The sequence below is a fragment of the Culex pipiens genome, chromosome 3 (assembly GCF_016801865.2).
Source record: "Culex pipiens pallens isolate TS chromosome 3, TS_CPP_V2, whole genome shotgun sequence".
Lineage (NCBI taxonomy): Eukaryota > Metazoa > Arthropoda > Insecta > Diptera > Culicidae > Culex > Culex pipiens.
In genome coordinates, this window is record NC_068939.1 from 127,606,432 (window position 1) to 127,628,891 (window position 22,460).

At 37.4% G+C, this 22,460-nt stretch overlaps 1 protein-coding gene across 8 annotated transcripts in view; it reads left to right on the forward strand.

Moving 5' to 3' along the window:
- LOC120427517 (trithorax group protein osa) overlaps positions 1–22,460 on the forward strand; it is a 265,609-nt gene that overhangs the window by 49,058 nt on the left and 194,091 nt on the right. The gene's annotated exons all lie outside the window — the stretch shown is intronic.

Consider the following 22,460-nt stretch of genomic DNA (forward strand, 5'->3'; position numbering starts at 1 on the left):
AAATGTTGTGAAAAAATTAATTTCTAGCAAAGGTTGCCAATTTCACACCCCATCATGCCCCGTTTGTCCCCGTTCCTCCTCCTTCCACAAGCTCCGGGAGCTCTCAACCGGAATAATGCGGCACCCTATTTATGCGTTTGGGACGGCCGATGCCACCAGCTCCAGCTAAATCTCGCCACGCCAGTCGGTGTCTTGCAAGTGCTCACTACGGAAGTGGATTTGTGGTTTTCGTGAGTGTGTTCGGCTGCAATGCTGCTTTCTTTGCAATATCTTCATCACCATCATCTTCCCGAGCAGAAGTTGAAACTTTTGCTGCAGCAAGTATTTGGGCTCCCAAGTGGCAACAACTCTGGTAGAGGCTTACCTTTTTGCTCGATCCATGCAAGTTTTGAGAGGAAACCTCGAGTGGCGTGATTTTTCTAACGTTTTGTTGTTTTTTTTTTCTTGTTTTCTTTGCAGGTAAGTCAATCGATTGATCTTCGGCTCATCGAGAAGAGTCCCTTCAAGTGCCCTTCGGCCGTGCAGGTTGCAATCCTCTCACAAATCGGCTTAATCAACCGTGAAGCGAGGAGGATTTAACTTTCTGTGCTGCCGTTGAATAACAATACCTACGCCACGTCTTCAATACGGATCCCTGACCTGACCCAACAAAACCCAACTCCTCGAACCCCTTGCGGGCACATTAAAGTGATTCTTGGCCTCTCTCTCTCGGTCTTGCGGATGAATGCTCCTCCTTAAGGGGTTGTGTGTGTGTGTGTGTGTGTGTTTTGCGTTCGCGCTACAAACCGTTGGAGAGGGTTGTGGATGGGAGTTGTGAGGAAGGACGTCCCTCCCTTAACCGTTGACGGACCCCCCTCTCCTGCTTCCTGGTTGATGGGTTATGTGCGTAAACATAGCGGTGCCTGATTGTGACTCTTGGCAGCATTAAACCTCACACCGCCACTTGTCAGAATCGTGCACACGAACACACACACAAACCTTTAGCTTGAGGGGACACGACTCCGGAAGATGCACGTGAAGACAGTGATTTGCACGCACCGACGAGGCCTGACGTGACTGTGACAGGCTGTGGCTGCGGTTGTGTGACAGGTGGTGAGCAGAATTCCCGGAGATAGTGTCAAGCTGCGTGCGTGTGTGTGTGTGCTCTGTTGCCTCAAGTGATGGCGTTTGATTTGTAGTCTCACACCTTTCGCTGGTGCATCGATCAAGAGTTCACCGATTCGGCGAATTGGGTTTAGGTTGATGGGATAAGGTTGTTGAAATAATACTCCGAAACTGTGTTTGGGAACAACACAGAAGGACTAACTTGGTCAATATTGTTGCAATCGGGTTGGGAAAACATCGTTGAGAGGTTGAGTTTGCTGGAATTGATGGAAATGTTGTGACTGTTTCAATTTTTGGTCACTAGAGGTCGTTACAATTCTATGAATCTTGTAGGCAGTGATCTACGGAAAAACTTTGTCGAAGACCGCAAGTTGATTGGACGTAATCAAGAAAAGTTAGAGCATTTTTTCTTTTTGGTGGGGCAATCCGTTTCAGGGTTAAACGAGCTAACTTCTAACTTTCTCAAATTGCAAGATTTAAAAATTGTATGCGATTTGAGATCAATTTTCTTTAAATTACATATAGCAAACAAAGTTCTCAAATTAAAGAAACTTGCTGAAAGTGGCTCGTTTTACCCCCCTGTCCACAAAAACTTAAAAGGACTATAACTTTTCGCTGTTACGTCCAATCGACTTGCGGTCTTCGACAAAGTAGTTTTTTGTGCTTTCAATAAGCATTTCGCAGCAAGCAATCAATACTTTCAAACCATAATGAATGTGAAAATTAACGTGATTGATAATTTTAAGCATTCGCTTCAAATCGCAAAAGTTCACCTCAAAAATATCCCATCCCCCCTTTGAGTGTAATCAAATTAAAAAGTCGTTTAGCATTTCGACTTGCCGGAAAAGGGTGCAACCGGTAGCGCAATTTAGTTGAAAGGATAAAAAAAACCGAAAGGCCGGATTTATGATCGTGGTATTATGCAAAAGCAAAAGAGAGACAGAGAGGGGCGGGGGTATTTTTGTTCATTTAAAATTCTGCCAAAGTGCTACCAGAAGTTACCGAGAAACGTGTGTGTGTGAACACGTGGACTGCTGGTTTGCTGGAGGGGAAGAAGAGAGGATGGGGTGGTGCAAAAGACCGTAGGATAAGTGCTCGGAAGCGATGAACCAATTGGGCCATAAAAGATGGAAACAACCATGAGGATGCACTGAAATAAGGAGCAGTGCCGTTTTAAGCCGTTTTTATGGGCAGCAAAACTACAATTTTGTATGGGAATAAATACAAAAATTAAACATTTATTAAAAAAAATCTCTCAAATTAAAAAAAAATGTCAAAAAGTTTTTCATGAATCCTTTTCAGGATAATGCGTTCCGTAATATTCGAATGAACCCTAATCCCAATTTATGAAACACTTCGGAACCATTTTGGTCAATTTCGGTCAACCTGGAACCGGTTTCTTGAAAAACCGGCAACTTATTTACCCTGATAGAACCCCATCGTGTTGCATGTAAAATTTTATGAAATTGAAAATTATGACCATTCAATGTCAAACATCCGGTGACCAAACCGGCCCACTCCGGAACCGGTTACCGATGACCGAGTGGGGACACTTCCTGTAGCCCAACCAGCTCACTCCAGAACCGGTTACCGGAGGCCAGTGAGGGACACTTTAGGTTTACGAAAAGAACTCCAGCATGCTGCGTGTTAAACTTCATGAAATTTAAAAATATGAAAATCTTAAGTCATGCCATGGTCCTGTAGCTCATCCTGGTCACTCCGGAACCGGCTACCGGAGGCCAGTGAGGGACACTTTCGAGATATACAAGGAACCCCATCATGCTGCGTGTCAAACTTCATGAAATTTAAAATTATGACAATCTAAAGTCATGCCATGGTCCTGTAGTGCAACGTGACCACTCCGGAATCGGCTACCGGAGGCCAGTGAGGGACACTTTCGAGATATACAAGGAACCCCATCATGCTGCGTGTCAAACTTCATGAAATTGAAAATTATGACAATCTTAGGTCATGCCATGATCCTGTAGCTCAACCTGGCCACTCCGGCACCGGTTACCGGAGGCCAGTGAGGGACACTTCCGAGATATACAAGGAACCCCATCATGTTGCGGGTCAAACTTCATGAAATTGAAAATTATGACAATCTAAAGTCATGCCATGGTCCTGTAGCTTTGGAACCGGCTACCGGAGGCCAGTGAGGGACACTTTCGAGATATACAAGGAATCCCGTCATGCCGCGTGTCAAACTTCATGAAATTTAAAATTATGAAAATCTAAAGTAATGCCATGGTCCTGTAACCCAACCTGGCCACTCCGGAATCGGCTACCGGAGACCAGTGAGGACACTTCCACAATATGCAAAGCACCCCATCATGCTGCGTGTCAAACTTCATGAAATTAAAAATTATGACAATCTAAAATCATGCCATGGTCCTGTAGCTCAACCTGGCCACTCCGGAACCGGCTACCGGAGGCCAGTGAGGGACACTTTCGAGATATACAAGGAACCCCATCATGCTGCGTGTCAAACTTCATGAAATTTAAAATTATGCCAATCTAAGTTCATGCCATGGTCCTGTAGTGCAACGTGACCACTCCGGAATCGGGTACCGGAGACCAGTGAGGACACTCCCGAGATATACAAGGAACCCCATCATGTTGCGGGTCAAACTTCGTGAAATTTAAAATTATGACAATCTAAAGTCATGCCATGGTCCTGTAGTGCAACGTGACCACTCCGGAATCGGATACCGGAGGCCACTGAGGACACTTCAGGAATGTGGACTGAACCTCATAATGAGGCATGTCAATCTTCATGAAATTTAAAATTAAGGTCAATCAAACAAATTTGAAATTTGGAAAGATTTTTTCACCTACGCCAATGACCCGTTTCCGGTCTCCTGAAAACGATAAACCGTGTGCCTTCACCGGTCCAGCACCACCACACTGCATCATCCCACGGTGGCAGTATACACACTCCTTCCATTTGTGCCGGTTTCTCCGGTGTATTATGCAAAAAGCGAAAGGACTCCCGTTCCACAACCCCGACCACGACGCGTAAAAGGAGAAAGGAGTTCTTCCCTCTCCTCCTCAAAAAGTCAGAAAATGTTCAAGGAAACGACCAAAGTTGATTGTTTTATTGCCGGCTCCCTTTCGCCCTGGTGGCGAATCAGGCTCCTCAGGTCGGTTTTGTTTTAGCATTCCGACCAAGTAGGACGCCGGATTTTATGGCCAAAGGTGCGTCGTAAAATCGGTCACAAGAAGCAGGTAACGATCGTCCTCGGGAGGAAGCTGGAGCATTGAGTTTTTATTGCTAATTTAAATTTTAAGGTTTTCAGGGTGATTTCCAGAGTTGTTTGAGGGAAACTTCGGGATAACATCTTTATTTCGGCCCAAAAATGGGGGCTTTTCGTTCAAAGTTCTTTTTTTCTGGCCCACATGTACCGCAAATTGGCCGGAATCGGCCCCACGGATAATCCGCGCTTTCGAACTCCACTTTTCCACGCTGAATTTCGCCGAAAACAAGCAAGATTCTGAAGTTAATCCGCGGTGATTGCCGATTGGACGAGGGATCACTCTTGTAAAAAAAGCCCCCTTTGAAAGCCATCGATAATGCATGACGACGAGGGCTGATCGTTTAACGCGTCTGGATCTGATGATGGGATGGGGATTGGCCTAGTTTCGGTCGAGGGAAGAGACGAAAAAAAACATGCAGGAGTTTTTGTTGAGTTGAGCTTCACAAATGTCCAACATCATGTTGGAGGGTGCGAATGACGAGTACTGGAACTTTCCCTCTGATTCATCCACTTTGATAGTGAATCTCACTAATATGAGTGATGCTTCGTATGATTCAAGTGCTAAACGGTTAGTAATCATCACTTTATCGTATTTGTACTTCATAAACTTGAAAAAACACATTCAAAAATTGTTTTTTAGAGTGCAAAAATTACAAATAAAACACCCAGAACCATGTTTTCTAAAAAATCTTCATCAAACTTTGGAACCCCTGACTTCTGAAAGGTGCGTGCAAAAACAGACCTTCCAAATGCAATTCACTGCAAAGTTGCATCAATTCTCTGCGAGTGGTACGATGTTCCTCGCGCGCACCCTGGTTGGGTGAGCAAATCCTGATGTAACACCATTCGAGCGGCTTATAACTGCCGACGGGATTACACCCAGTTGAACTCGGTGGTGGCGGACGATTATACGGGAGTCTGCGTGTAGGATGTATTTGAACAGTAAAGTTACGTTAAGTTGAGTTGAAACGAACCAAAAAGCAAAAAAAAATTTTTTTGCTGAAAATCGATCTAATTTTACAGTTGCATGTTCATGCAACGTAAAATTACATGTTTATCGTGTAATTTCAAGATTTAACCAAACCATCGGAAATTCAACTGTTTCCAAAGCGTCTGCCTCGAAATCTGTAGTCAATGCACTAAGTGCATGCAGGATTCCATTGGTGTCGTCTAATCGTAGCCGGTAGCTAACGGTCTCTGGTCTGCGAAGCGTGCAACGATGGAACCGCGCAAATCGATCAATTCTCACCATGCATTGGCTGGATTCACCATCGATTGCTGGAGCTGTGCAAGAGAAGCCGAGAGTTGTTCGCCAATATCTTGGCATCTGGTTGGCAAGTAATTTCAGTGCAATTTTCCACTCCCTTCACCGGAGCTTGGGAATGCCCTAAAGGGGTAGGGGTCGGACGCTCATTCCGACGTCTAGAACGGGGGAAAATTACAATTTACAAGTAGATTTCTTCCAGACCATCGTCGAGGTACGGATTACCTTCGCGCAATTCTGGTGCTTGTAGAACTTGTAGCAAAAAAAGGAAAAAGAAAAAAGAAATTAATGTTCCATTGTTTTGCCTTAGAAGAGGAGGGCGGAACGGGTGTTCGCTGTTCGACACGCGAAGAAATTGTTGACGACGCGTGGTTTTCAGCGAAACGGGAAGAGGTCGGTACGAATCCAGCTTTCAATTAGTGCCAGCTTTGGCGCGCAATCTGCCAATTTCGGGCTCTCTTTTGTTTTCGTCGCGAAGCGTTCGCTGTAGTGGCGCTGATTTCGCTGAAATCGCGAAAATTGAAATGGAAATGAGGTGTTGGAAATGGATGATTGAAAATGTTTGCTTGATCAACTGTGGGAATTCGATTTTTTTTCAGAAGAATATTGATCTTTTTTATAAAACACAGAAAAAATAATCATGGTAATATTACATCTGGGAAGGGGTACATTTTTGATGTCAGAATTGTAATTTTACCTCTGGAAATGTGAAATTTTAACACTTTTCTGATGTAATGTCACTTTTTCAGTCTAAATTGAGGTAAAATTACATCATAAAAGAGGTAATATTCAACCTTCCAAAATTACAGCTTCCAAATTTACATTATTTTTTACTGTGTAGAGTTCTCCTTAATGATAAGAAAATTCCGTGAAATCGATAGCATCACCTGTAATTAACTGTGAGACACACTTTAAATTTAGCAAATTCGTTAGTAAAATTTTATTTGAAAACTGATTCGGTAGCGAAACCTCCAGTTTATCATTTCTATTCATTTTATTTAAACTTAACAACATATTAAAAGCGAAAAACAAGTTGATCTGGCTACCGACAAATAAAAAAAAACTCGAATATTTAATTGACTTTAATAAATACGTGCATAATTTCTGATCAACTGTGGCATTTTGACTTTCACTCATCGTTATCGTACTTGGTAAAATAGTTTATCTGGTAACTGACGGTCTGAACCAATTGATTTCTTCTTGGTTAAAACAAGAATCAGAAGAATCCATCACTTTCTCCTCGGACCAACTGTGGCAATTTAAGGGGTTACATACATGTAGAAAATCACAAAATTTCATATTACAGAAAATTTATTAAATCTACTTAAAAGATGATTTTCAATCACTCCTGAATGTTTCATGAAGATATTTTATGATTTAACTGAGTTAGAGACGATTTAAGCTCAGAATTTTGCCATGCGCAAAGCAAACTGTCTAACTTTTTTTTTGTAATTTGAAGAGCATTGAAGTTTGCTATGTGGATCAACTGTGGTAATATTTCTTTATTTTAATAGTTTGAATCAAGTTTATATGGAAAAAGCACATTCACTGGTTATGAAACATGTCGGAAGTAAAATTTGCCTTTCTAAAATCGTTAAAAATTTAGTTCAATGAATCTCAACGTATCACCTGTGGGATTTTTGAAAATGTTTTTTGGCAGTAGAAGTCGTCGGTTCGGTTGTGAAGTTTTCCTTGATAATTGACAAGCATTTTTGTATTGTAAAAGAGTTCTTGGAATACAATCTACTACTGAAGCTCTTTAATCAACTGTGGTATTTTTCTTATTTTAAAAAAAAAAATCAAAAAAATTAAAATAATGTTGTTTATATAGCTTACCTTATTTCATTCTTAATCGGTTACTGAGTTCTCTGAAATCTCACGGATCAACTGTGGGATTTTTTTTTATTTTAGCATAAGAAGACTTCGATAAGAACTTTCGCTTTGCTTATTGACAAACATTTTTTTGAAGCAGTGTTCTTGGAATCGAGTCTACTACTGAATTTGAAACAACTGTGGTATTATTTTTTTTGTGATTTTACAGAAATAAAAATAAAATTATTCTGTTTACATTGCTACCTACCTGAATCCATCAAATCCACTGCATCTATTTGGATCAATTGTGAGAATTTGACTTTTACTTAGACCTGGAAAGGATAGAAGTCGATAAAGAAGCTTTTCTTGATCTCCAAGGATATAGGTGATATGATTCTTCTTATTTAATCCAAGAAATGGTAGAAACCACTGCCCTCAGATCAACTGTGGAAATTTTACCTTTATTTTATTTGTATTTTTAGAAGAGAGATATTCAGAAGATGTGAATAAAATAACGCAGTTTCCCTTTTTGAGTACGGGATTTCTATAAATCCACTGCATTCCTCAGATCAACTGTGGGAATTTGACATTTAATTAGTGGTTTAAATCAGTGTTTCTCAACCTTTTGCGATCCATTCCCCCCTTGACTGGTTTGCAAGAACTTCATTCCCCCCCCCCTCCCCTTATTTTTAATTTACTGTTATCAATACACAAATATAATTAAAAACAATTAAGGTTTGCAAAAAGATTACAATTTGCACAACAAATTAAAGTGTAAATTACGCAATAAACTATAGTAGCTATTTGAAAACGTTTTATTTTTATTTTATAATAACTTACAGACAACGCAGGTTTGATTTTGATTGATTGTTTGTTTATTTGATCAATTTTTCTTGAACAAGAAAAGCCACTATTCTAGGCTTCTTTTCGTTTAAATTACAATAAATAAATACAATTATAAAATATGTACAAATATTAAATAAAATTAATAATTATCTGCGGCAGAAGACAGATTACTCTAAAAAATGTGAAGAATTCAAACAATCTTAAATAATATTTGAAAAACTTTTTTTCAATTTCCAATAATTTTTCAAAAAATTGTTCTTCAAAATCTGCTTGTGTCAAAAAAAAATACAAATGCCTGAGAAATATAAAAAAATATTTCATTGTTTCTAGAAATGTCAAAATTCACAAAAATTGAAACATTAATAATTATTTTTTGGGAAAAAAACAAATGGTGTTATTACTAATCAAAGAAATGATTTAAGACATTGAATTTCTATTGAACCCTCATTCCCCCCCTAGAATGGCCAAATTCCCCCCCGGGGGGGAATTCCTCACCGGTTGAGAAACACTGGTTTAAATGGAGAAGTAGAATTTCAGTTTTTTTTAAAGAAACTTAAGAAAATTCATCAGAGAAGAATCTAGAATCTACAGCATCTCCTTGACTGAGTCAACTGTGACAATATTGTTTTATCAGGAGTTCACCATGGTTAGAGACCCCGCATTCTAACCGAAATCGTTCTGCGAAGGTAGACCATTCGTCTTCCAATTCCTGGTACAATCCATTTCACTTGCGTCAGTTCGATGGCGTGAGATGAGATATGGTCCCGTCCTGATAAGGCTCTTCTACATCAGGGGAGGGGGGACACATATGGAAACCGTCCGGTCGCGACTCTGCTCCGGCATTCTGGTCCTCGTAGTCATCAGCAGAGTGTATCAGCACCACATCGCCACAGCGAGAGAAGGCGAAAAAGGTTAATTGAGGAATGAGACTCCCCCCATGTTGATGCTAAAGGAGGAGGGGTTGGTGGGGGTGGGGCAACTTGCAGCATCCATGGGCCTTTTTGCGTATATTTTCCGCATTTTATATCCAATCTCACTGTCGGTTCTTCGGAGTTGGTGTCGGTGTGTATGTGTGCGTTCCTCCTTTTTCTGGCTTCCATGGTTCGTCGCCCATCCTCCCACCCACCAATTTCTACTGTAGACTGGTGCAAGTGGGTGGTGGTGGGGAAGGGGTCCGGGGGTGGTTTTACTTTTATTTTGACGGTCATTGCGGATTCTTGACCTACGCCTAGATGGTTTGTGTTGAGCGCGGTCTGGTGATGCTGGTGAGCCGGCTTTAAAATGAAAAGAGTTGAATAATAAGAGCAAGAGAGTCGTGGGAGGAGAACGTGTGATTTGTGGTGAGATTTATTGAAGCTGTGACCTCAGAGAATGGAGGGTGTAATTTGTTTGTTCAGAACGTGGTGGAGAATTGCTTTATTAATAACTATCTCAATGCTATTGAAAAATGACTATCGATAGTTCAAGATGTCTAAGAATAGCTTACTCAAACAGAAGAAATCTTGTCCAAGAAACCAATGCATTTAACACATTTAACTTTGCAAATAATGATCAAAAACAGGTTGAAAAAATTAACAAAAAAAATGCAAATTTCATGACAGGGTTTTCCAGATCTGCAGAACTCTATCCAACTTAATTTATATTAATTCCTCTGATCCTATCCTGTTCTTTTCCACAACTCACATTTGAAATGCTCCAGAAGATTAGTCCAAATCGCACTCCTGCTAAACTTTCACTTTTACTTTCCAACCAGAATCCATCCCGTCAATCCGGATTCAGAAAAAAATGACCAGCCCCCGTCCGTACACACCCCTTAACCCTCAAAAGACTTTCCAAACTCATCAAAAGCAACGTCCTGCGATGTCCTGATCCCTCTTCGACTGGCATTACAGTCAGGCTTGCTCGGTCTCTCTCTTCCCAGAAGCACTTAATCTTCCTCCAAAACTCTCCCTCCGCCCGTCAAACGCCGTTTTGCAAGAACGTGCCGGGAAAGGCAAAAAGTGCTGCGACAGGACGTTTTTATCCGTGCCAGAAGGGATTCAAGCAGCAGGACGAGCAAAAAAAAAGGATATTTAGAAAGATAGAGGAGATGAACGAGAGGGGAGGGGAGCAAAATTGGATCTTCGTCGGCGACGAGACAGCGAAAATCGAACACAAAGAACTGTTCCGAGCACCTCTGGCAGTCGAAAAGAGGAATTGGCCGTTTTGTCGAATTTTCCTGAAAGACCTTTTGGCCATTTTTCCGAATCCGTCTACGGGAAATTAGCCATTTCGACGAATTGCCCATTTCCTCGAAAGTTGGTTGAATTCGTTTTTATCTTGGTCTTTCAGTTGTCCTCTCTGGCCTGATTTGGTAATTCATCATAGGTTCTTAGGTCATTCGGTAATATGATCCATTCGACCATTCGATCCAATCCAGTTTGAACCAAAGGATGGTCCCTCACAACACACAGATAAAACGCGACGACTGACACGTCTGGGAGAGCAATTTATTGTCCACATCGATTCCTTGAAGGGAAAAGTTGTGTGTGATGTTTGTGCAAAAAACCGGCAACTTTTATTTTCAATCTTGCTCCGTGCGCTGTCAACTGTGGAAACTCTTTGGGAAAAAAATACTCCTTCTCGCAGGGGATTCCGACGATCGGCTACCCTTTTGGTGGAGCGATTTGAACGGGGGTGGAAAAAACAAAGAATAGGACGAGAGAAGGTGGGACTGCTTGAACGGTTCGGAGATCAACTAGCAGGGTGGTGAGGGGTTTCCGCTGATAGGCTGGTTCCCTTAATATTATATATTTTGTCAATAGATGCTGCTTCGAAAATTTCTCAATAGATATCACTTTGCCGATACTTTTTTTTTCAAAAAAATTTACATGCAAGTTACACACAAATGATTTTGAAACTTTTAAAGGGCCTTTTTAAATTCCAGGGCTTCATTTTAAATTTTCGAAATTATTTTGATGGAAAAGAGCACAAAACTTCACACATTTTTAGTTTTTCGAAAATGTCTTTTAAAGCCTTTTAAATTGCATGTATCTTAAACATTATGCACTTTACCGAAAAATGTAAAGTTATTTTGGATTTAAAATTTAATTTTGCATTTAAAGCGAAATTTGTCGATTGTCCACCAACACAAATTTTCGAAAAAATGTTAGATTTATTTTAGATTTTTTCGAAAATTCGTGGACAATCGCCATTTAGAATTAGTTTAAGCATTTAAGGCGTCTAGAATTTTTTAGATTGTTGGGATTTTAGAATTTAAAATTTTTGAATTTCAGACGATCACAATTATACAATTTTTATTTTTTCATGTTTATGAATAATAAAATTGTTGATCTATAAATTTCGAGACCTTAACAATCTTTTTTATGCTTGGGATTTGAGAAATTAAAATTTTAGATTTTTTGTCTGTCACAATATTAAAAATATTTGTCTTTAAATTTTGAGATCTTAACAATATTTTCTCTGCTTAGATTTATTTTATTTTTTGAGCTTAAAAATTTTCGAAACATAATTTCAATCTGTAATTTTTAATATTTTTGAATTTTAAACTAAAAATATAAAATTTTAGATTTTCTATAATGTTAGAACTTTAAACGCTTAGAATTTTTTAGATTTTTGGTTGTTGGGATGTGAAAATTAAAATGTTAGATTTTGGTCCGTCATAAATATACAACCTTGAGTTTTTCAAGTTTGTGAATATTAAAGTTTTTAATATTTAAATTTTGAGATCCCAACAATCTTTTCTTTGCTTACATTTATTTTATTTCTTGAGCTTAAAATTTTGAAAATTGTATGATATTAGAATTTCAAGATTTCAGAATATTAGATTTTTTAAATTGAAGGAAATCATATTTCTATTTTTTTTATTTTGGAAATTTGATATCTCGAATTTTAAAATTTAAAAAATGTGAGATATTAAATTTTCAAGATTTTAAAGTTTTATTCTTTCAAAAATCATAATATTTGAGAATTCAACGATGTCAACTTTCAAAAAAGAATATATGTTTTATGGTCATGAATCTTAAAAATTATGAAAATTTCAAATCTTTATTTTTTTAAACTTACATTTTTTAAATTATAGAACTATAACTTTTTTGATTAGAACTTAAGAATTTAAAAAAAGTGACTTAAAAATGTGTTATTTTAAGATTTTTAATTTCAGAAATTTAAATTTTTTGATTGAACATTTAAGATATTTCAATTTTTGAAATTGTCTAATTTTAGAGTCTAAGCATTAAGAAAATTTATATTTATAAAGCGCACGTTTTTAAATATCAAAATTAAACTGTTCAAATTTCAAATATTAGATTTTTTAACTATCAAATTTATGTTTTCAAAATTTATTATGGTTAACTCATTTAATCGCCAGCCTGCAACACGATCGAATGTTAGCAACCGATTTTTAATGTAAACGGAAATACATTTGTTTTGATCTCTTCTGAGCTCTGAATTTTCAAGGTCTCTTAGTTTTTAAACCTTGAAAGCTTTTAATTTTAAAATTATCGAACTTTTACTTTTTTTATTTTAAGAACTTTTAAGGTTTAAAAATGTGTTGTTCAACTTTCAAGGATATTTTTTAATTTTGGAATTTAAAAATGTTTGATTCAAGAAATGTCAAGTTATTTTAGAATTTTAACATTAAATTTTAATTTTAGATTTTTAAACAGTAAGTCTTTTCAATTTTAAAACGAATTGTAAAATGTTTAAAAATATGAGATTTTTTCAATTTAAAATTTATATTTTTGGAATTTATTATGGTGAACTCATACACACACGATCGTTTGTATCAGCAAATTTGCAATCAATAACACACTTGCTACTTTTTCTGATCTCTTCTGAGTTCTGAGTTCTGAAAATTTTCGAAATATTAAATTCATATCATGCTCCCTGTGAAAAAAATCTTTTTTACATGAACAATGTGTTTAGACATTTTTTTCATAATTGAATCAAATTCAAGAAGTGCATTTTCATAGTGCGATTTTATTTTACGACGATTTTCCATCGACAAGTGTTCATTACTGTTTTATGTAGTGGACCTAATATTTTACGTTGATTGACCCATAAAACGATATCTGAACATAGTAAAACCTTTTTATGAAGTGGTATTTTATTTCAGAAAATAAAACAAAACAAGAGTAATAATTTGAGTACAATCGCAAATACCTTCAAAACAACAACCACCCCGAAAACAAGCCACGTTCACCTTCTCAAATCCAGAAATGTTGCCGGTTGCGAAATTCAAATTCTCCCGGCAAAACATCTTCAGCATAATCGGTACAAACCCTCCCCACACCCACTTGTTTCCCAAATGGTGTCCTGAATCGTCCTTTCCATATAGCATTTCGCAAGCAGTAGCCTGGCTTAGTCCTTCTCGATTGTTGCGTGCCCAGCTCTATTTGATTGCATTTCCCCTCTGACGTTCTATTTTCTCTGGCGAAACGTCGTGGTCCTGGACGGGTTTCGGTGCGATAAGGAAAATCGCACACACACCCACACGTGGCACGACACGTATGGGTTTTCTCGTGCTCGGTCTCAGAAAAAAAGAGCAGAGCCAGCTCACACTCGCAAGTCAAGGGAAATATATTTACGTTCAATTATAAGTAGAAAATCCAACATTCACCAGCGCGCCGCTAAACTTTATCTGCTTGATTCCATAAAATTACAACCCCTCGCCTTAGTCGTCCTCTCTCTCTCTCGTTGGGTAGTCACATACAAAGTGGGTGGTGAAATCCACCCACACAGCCAGTTTACCACCCACACACAAACACACAGTCACAAGAGTCACGACCGACACACAGAGTGAGTTTCCAAGCATTAAAAATGAGTGCTTTTCCATCTACATCCTCAAAGCACCCCTCGTTCCACCCACCCTCAGTGGGTGGCGGTTGGTGGGGTTAGGGTGTTCCAATATCGACGCCAGCCAGGATCATCATCAGCGCTGCCTCCAACCACCCCCCCGGAGGGGTTCGTTGCTCGTCGTTGGTGGCGGTCTCCCTCGTGGCAGAGTGTTCCAAGTTTTCCAGCAGCAGCATTTTCATCTCATTTTCCATGCCGGGCACGACCGACCTGCTGGCACAGGAAAGTCTGATTTTAGGGGGTGTGTATTGGTGAGCGAACAGTTTCACCACTACAACGAAACGAGTTCATCGCAAAGAGCAAGGATGACGCTGAGGGGGGGATTCGAGGGAGGAAAAATCGATATTATACTCTCGGTTTGTGCTGTGCCGAGTTTTCCGAGGGAGAGCATAAGCAGAGGGGGCGGAGCATTTTATGCTCGTGCACAGCGCGGCGTTATACACACGTACACAGCCAGGGTTAGGGAAGGACTGCGACGAAGGAGAAGGAGAAGGGGTGGCTGGAATCCTGTTTGTGCTATGAATTTTCCACCCGGCAAACGGTTCTCTGGAAACTGTGGTGCTGGGCTGGCAGGCTGACTAGATTGGGTACCAGTCATAGTCACTGTGATGTGCTATACAGGGTGGCGGATTGGAGAGTAGTTTTTGAGAATATGAAAAAGCAAAATTTAACAAAAGTATTTTGTTCAAATTTTTCTTTTCCTCATTTCAAGAGATCAAAAAATCGCTATTTCGTCAATGTCAACTTAAAAATATTATGTGTTATAAGAATTGAGTAATACATGTTTTTGATGGTTTATCAAAATTCAAAACTTTATGAGTTGAATTCTAGAGTTTTTTTTAAAAGGACCTATAAGCTATTGTCTTTTATATGTTTATAGGACCTTATATAAAAAAAAACTCTGGAATTGATAGTATTTATCGCCCAAGAAAAAAAAATTAGAGTAACCCCATTCTCTAATGATTTAAATTTGCTGTCAATCACAAATCATCAATTTATGATTGCTGAGCTTAAATATGGTTCCTGAACTGTGCTGAAATGATTCAGAATTTTTCAATCCAAGATGGCGGCCGAAATTGTAGTAATGAAACATTGAAAAAAAAAAACATTTTGTTATTTATTAGGCAATCAACTATTAAATTTTGTCTAAAACCTCACTAGAACTTAAATTTGATTTAAAACGTGAAAAAAAATGCTCAAGATTCGATTATCCTTCGGACTGTATTTGCATTCGAAAGATCGAAAATTGTTTAACATTGAATGTAAATAAAATGGTAAAAAAATTGAAGCAAATTGATAAAAGAATATTCTCAGGTTTACTTGCTGTTCAAGGCTTTTAAGAGTCATTTTTAATTTGATTTTCAAAGTACTAAAATGAGAATTGAAGATTTTCGACTTTTTCTTTTAGATTTGAACAGAAATGGACATCGTTTAAGAAACGTGAAATATTTTTTTACCCGACATCATTGGCTCGAACTTGAAAAAATTTCTTTTTAAAAAAAAAGTTTTTTCGTTATCAAATTTTATGTTACTTAATTTTATTTTTTTGATTGTTGGGAATTTGCAATACTTTTGAAAAATGCGAATATTTTTTCAAAAAATTGTAATTCCGCAAAAAAAAATTTTGTTCTTACTTTTGATTAACTTAATATTTTTTTTTTGAGTCGATTGAGGGAAGTGAAGCCACGCGGATATTGTGCAGCATTTTTCGTGTTTTCGGCGACATTTTGTTGAGTGATTAGTGCTATTTATATTCCTGCAATGATTTGTGAGTTCAGTTCGTGCAGCGACAAAAAAGAAAAAAAGTGTTATGCTATTTTTTTTAGTATGATCAAAGAAGTCCTTTCTATATCATCGTTGATCGAAAGGCACGCTGACGGTTTAAGTCGTCTGGGTAATCGTGGTGCAAAATTAAATGTATTTAATATTGAAATAACTGTGCGCGTGTGTTTTGGTGTGTTAATTACAAAGACCTTACCCTTCTAACCCAAACAAATAACAATCCCTTGATGCATGAAGGAGATGCTGTGGATTCAACGGTCTCAATCGGTATATAAAAACACAAACCAAAGAAGTGTTTGAAAAGCTGTAACATTCCTCCTTTTTGTTGAACTGCAGGCTTCTTGGAAGGCGCTAGAGCGTCCAATTTCCCGTCCCGGGAATTCCCGGGATATCCCGTAAAAAAATATTTCCCGTTTCCCGGGAAATTTGTACATTTCCCGGGGATTCCCGAAATTCAAGCGAAAGTCAGTCCCCTTAAAAGAGTAAATATGCTCACTGGGAATACTGACCGGTAGGGGATGGGTTTCAACTAGCGGCATGCTGGGTTTCCAATCCAGAGGTCGTGAGTTCGACTCTCGTACCGGGATGATGAAGAATATTTTTTTTTAATTTTTAGAACTTTTTTTTGAAAATGCTCTGAAAAAAATAATAGTTGAAGAAAATTTAACAAAAAATACCTAAAAATAAAAGATTATGGTTTTAGGATAATTTTACATAGCAAATTCAAAATATAACCAATAATCGTTTTTTGACACTTTGGCTCAATTCTGATAGCAGATTCGGATTCAGCGGGCAAAATTACATGGAAAAACATATAGTTGGACAATTTTCAAATTTCGTTAGGGTGGTCCCATACACTTTTCCCTTGAAAATTAGACATTTTCAAATGAAGATATCTCGAGTTTAAAGAAAAATACCCCTGGGATTTTTCAGCGTTTATAGTGCTAGATCTCCTCTTTCGAATGCAACCTGGCGCTTAAAATTTGGCCTGCGCCTTTTTGAGATATTTGAGTTTTAAATTTGCATCTTTTTTACCTTAAAATGGCTGTAACTTTTGACCCTTAAGTCCAAATTGACTTGTCAGAAAATAAAAATGTTCGTTTTTCAAAGCTCTAAAAGTTTTCGGAACAACACTTTTCTCTAAAACTTAACCCTGAATTGCTACAGCCAAAAAACTGAATTTTGAAGGTTTGCTCAGATGCTTTCTCTAAATTTGGTCGTAGAAGGCGTAGATTACGAGATAAAATTTTTATGACTTCGACAAAGTTGCTTGGATTGGCGAGCCCAAAAATTTTTTAGAAGATGAAAAAATTCCCAAAAATATTCCTTGAAATTTTAGATTTTCAAAATCACCCTAATCGTGATACACCCAAATTTTGGACCAAACCAAAAGTTGCCCTTTTTCATTTGCAACAACTCTTCTGAAGACACCAAAGCTCCAAAACGTCACCATTTTTCGGAAAATCCATTTTCCACTTAATTTTGCGTTCTGATGGCAAATGGCTGTTTTGGTCACACGAAAGATCCCGCAAAGATTTTACCAAATAAAAAAAAAGTATTTTTTAGAGTTCTATAGATTTTTCTATTCGTTAATTTTGATAAGACAAACGCTAGAATTTTTATCAACCGCTGAAAAATCTTTAAAAAAAAGTCAGATATCATTTAGTGACTCAGCTTTCTAAAAAGCCTCGGAATTCGTGTCAGTAGAGTACACCGATTCCGACTCAGGTTCTCAGAATTTCCTAACTTTAAGTTCGACTCCGATTCATGGTTCTTAAAATACCCGATTCCCCCGATTCCGGCTCCGGTTCCGACTCCGACTCCACAGCAATAGGTTTTTTTTTATAATCTTATGCAATCGTTAAAAAAAATCGATCTCCTGCAATCCGATTGAAAACACTGTGCACTAGGGTGCACTGAATATGGGACTTTTTTCAAAACCTCAATCTTCAAGCTGAAAATTGTTTCTAGAGCTATTTTAGGACTCTGGGCCAAATATGAACAAAATCGGTCAACATTTGCCCATTGATTCTCGAAGGTGAAGGGGAAAATCTAAAAAAAAATATGAAAAACCCAATTTTCTTACGGTTTGGATTGCACGGATCGCTACTTCCATCCAAATATTCCAAAAGTGAGATTCTTATTGGGAATTAAATGCTCTACAACTTTGTAGAACCTTCAAAAGCTGATAACTCGTTCCTAAAAAGTTATTAGCAATTTAGAAATGTCATTTTGTATGAAACATTTTTTTCGTCAGCTTCAGGCTCAGGTATCAAATTTCGCTCAATTGGCAAAGATGCTTATAATAACCCAAAAACCCGTTTTTCGCTTGTGGAGCAGGGGGTCATTTTTTTGGGCACCCTTCCAACCTACCTTTATCAAAATATTTGGAAATGATATATCTTATTTACATTTTCAACATCTTTTCAATCGGAGCGTTTGGTACGGTATGTCCACGTATCCTTCCACCCCGGTACATTCTGTGAAATGTGATCCGTACTTCTATTTTGAGAATATTTGGATGCACTGCATCATCCAGAATGTTTCGGAGTTTTAGTTTAGGTTAGATTTACATTTTCAACATCTTTTCTATGTATGGTTTTTTTTTACATTTTTGACTAGTTAAAGTAAAATGGACAGAAAAAATAAATTTTAAATAATTACTAAGATAATTAGAACAATCTTAGTCTGTCTGTTTTCAAATGATTTGATTTATTATTTTCATCTGAAATTGTGTATTTGTTTTAAATGATTAAAAGTACTTTATTTTCAAGAATGGAGAATTTTGATATAAATTTTTGAAAAAATATGTTATATTGGCAAATATTTAAAGTTTCGGAAAGGTGAAACCGTGAAAATTTGTACTGAAAAGTGAAATTGTCGTAAGTTAAAAAAATGACTGTTTTTTTTTTTTAAGCTTGTTATATTTTTGCAAGTTTTCTCAAGATTTCTCATAGAGCTGATGAACCATAAAAAAATACATACACAGCTAAAAAAGTAGTAATCCAGCTGTTAAAGGCCTGGGTGTAAAATAAATATTGTATTATTTTATGCATTTTTATGTAATTTTACACCCTGAAATATGTAGCCCATCAGTATGGGAAACCTACTTGACCGAAATGTCAAGCTCATATATGCGTTTATCCTTACAGCTTTTCATCGGTCTGATGGCCGAGTGGGCTAAGGCGCCAGTCCTTACTGTTGGTGCTGGGTTTGAATCCCGTCGGTTGCAACTTTTTTTTGTGTTTGCAAAAAAATGTACATGTAGTGTGTAATATTAAGTGTTTATTTTGACGAAGGTGATGTGCATGCTTTTGCATGCGATTTTACAATCGGTTTTTTTTTGCTATGTATTTAGGGGATTTGTTTTCCTGTGAAGATATAATTTATCTCAAATCAAAATCAAAAATGTTCAGAAATGAGGAAGAACACTCAATAGATAATAAAGAACATAAAATCACTAAAATAATTACTACACATTGTAAATTTGTCGATAGCAAAATTTCGATGTTTGCTTGTAAAAGAACTATAACAATAAAAAAGAAAAAAAGAGTTTAAGTCACCACCCTGCAGCAACTCCTGTGACCAGCCTGCCTTCCAACAATGAATTCTGTGACCTCACAGCACAGCCACACATACCCAAGCGTACGATACACACAGACACACACTCACAGTGCTAGTGAGTAGCAAAAGCATCCTGCAAGTTAGTAGCCAAAACGCGACGTCGTCGCTTCTGAACCTCTCTGGCAAACAACATTGTATGAACGAAAAACGTTTTTCGGATTTTCCTGGTTTTTCCTCCCGGCTTCTGCTGTTAACAAAGTGGGTGAGTGGGTGGGAGGGTGAACGGTACCGGCTTTGGGCAGGAAAAATTATATATCATTTATCTATTCAGCTTGGGTGTGCAGCACAGATGAGGAGGATTCATCGAGGATAAGTCCCAGAGACAAAGAGACCTGAACCTGGGTTTGTGGGTGGCCAAAGGGGACGGGGTAGATGTGGGTGGAAAACCATTAAATGCAGAGCCGAGAGTTGCTGGAACTGCGCTGTGATGAGGATGTGTGTGCGTGGGTGGGTGTGTTTACCGGAAAAGGGCAGGGGTGGAAAATTACACAACCCTCTCCCTTCCCCTTCATCACCTGCCACCGAACAAAAGTGGGGGGTTTTTGCCATGGCTCGAAATGCTTCACGCGCTGATAAACCTGACACACAATGTGCCATTCCACCCCCTTCAGCAAACTGTCACCCACCACCCACTTTACCAACCACCCCACCCCCGAAAAAGGATCCTGTTTTTGTGTGTGATGCTCGCCCGCTCTCTCTCTTGTGGAGCAGGAGGAAGGATGAAACAATCGTCGAAGAGATAAAGCATCATTTTTGCCGCTCCAAAATCGACACTCGGGACACCATGAAGGGACGGGGGGTAGGAACAGGGGAGTTCGACTTTGGCACCGGTGTCGGTGCCGCCGGTGCGCTTTTTGGTCCTGTGGGCCGTGGCACAGTGCGTTCAAGGTGATGGGCAAGGAGGATAAAATTGGTTTGTTTTTATTTAGATTAATAAAATCAGTCATATCACAGAATAATGATTCAAAAAAAAGAAAACTAACATTTGGTTTTCTTTGCATCGCCTGAATAAGTCCTTCCAATAGCATCTCCGCTAGAAAGGCACGCCGGCACGTGAGTTTAATACAATCTTTGCGATTGTAGAAGGTATTGTTTGGATTCGCAACATCTTCATCTTTATTCATTCATGTTCAGCTATGATATGTTCCTAGAAAATCGACGAACGGGGTTTCTCATTTTTTTATTTTAAAATTTTCTTATGTCTGAAGTACTGTTACTTAAATGCAATTTTCTACCAAAACCGAAAATGAATTTGATTTGTATTTTTTTTATTTGGCTCATTCATTGTCGTGGCCTTCCCTATGACCAAACAAGCTATTTTGTGTCATTGGTTCCCCCATACAATTTTGGCAGCTGTCCATACAAAAATGTTACGTAAATATTCGAAAATCTTTAACCTTTGAATGAAATTTCTGATCAATTTGGCGTCTTCGGCAAAAGTATTGTTGAAGACTATTCAGAAAAAATAGGTACACGGAACACAAATTTGGAACATGTCATTTTAAGGGTAATTTAATGTACTTTTCGAATCTTCAATAACCTAGAAGGGTAATTTTTTCATTTAGAACAAAAATTTTCATTTTAAAATTTCGTGTTTTTTCTAACTTTGCAGGGTTATTTTTTATAGTGCAATAATGTTCTTCAAAGTTGTAGAAGAGACAATTACAAAAAAATGATAAAAAAACATAAGGGGATTGCTTGTAACCATCACGAGTTATCGCGATTTTACGAAAACAAGTTTTGAAAAAGTTACTTTTTGTGTTCCTCTTTGTTTCGTCGTCCGTGTCTGTCGCGGATGACCATGAACGGCCATGATCAACGACGACCAACTTTTTCAAAACTTTTTTTCGTAAAATCGCGACAACTTGTGATGTTTATAAGCAAACCCCTTAAGTTTATATATCCAAATTTTTGTTATTGTTTGTCTACAACTTTGTATAACATTATTTTACTTTTAAACATAACCCTGCAAAGTTAGAAAAAACACGAAATTTCAAAATGATTTTTTTTTAAATAAAAGTATGACCCTTCTGGGTTGATGAAGATTCGAAAAGTACAATAAATTTGCCTGAAAATGACATGTTTTTTTAAATAATTTAGTGTTCTAAAAATTTCGTTAATTTCATCAAATTGGGCGTCCAATTTTACATTAAAGTCCTTTTGACACCAAATTTCTATCTCATCTCCGTTTCTCATTTTACCCGAATTACAAACATTTTGAAAACTCTAAAAATATTCAAAACTAAAAAAAAATCATAAAATTAAAATAATACTTACTCGAAAATTATAATTAAAAAAAATTAAAATTTAAAAATTTCAAAATAAAAAATAATAAAATGTAACATATTTTGAAATTAAGGAAATTTTTAAATTTTTGAAAGTTTTTTAAAATTTGGAAAATTTTGAAATTTTTGGTTTTTTTTTATTTTGAAAATTTGGATTTTTTTTTAATTTTGGAAGATTTTGGAAATTTTGAAATAAATAAATGAAAATTTCTGGGGAACGGTACATTCTGGGGAATTCTGCCCTGTCTTTCTTTACATTACTGTATCGGAAAGATCAAAACCTACTTCAATTGGATTAACTTTGACCATGACCATTTTGTTTGGAAAACATTGTCTTTGTTAAGGTTGTACATAACATTTCTTTTTTTTTCTTTAAAATAAAAAAAATAACAAAAAAAAATCAGCAAAAAACTGCGCGTTCAAGGTTAAGAAATTTTCAATTGTAGAAGGTATTGTTTCGATTCGCAACATGTTAAACCACCAGAAACACTTCTAGGAAAAAATCTACCAAAATTCTTTTTTCGTCCAAAATTTCATCTCATTTTTACCACCGTGTCCCATTCTCCACCAGAGCCCCGATTCCGGCGCGTATATATTTGCCATTTGTCCACAGAATGGGACCATCCCGGA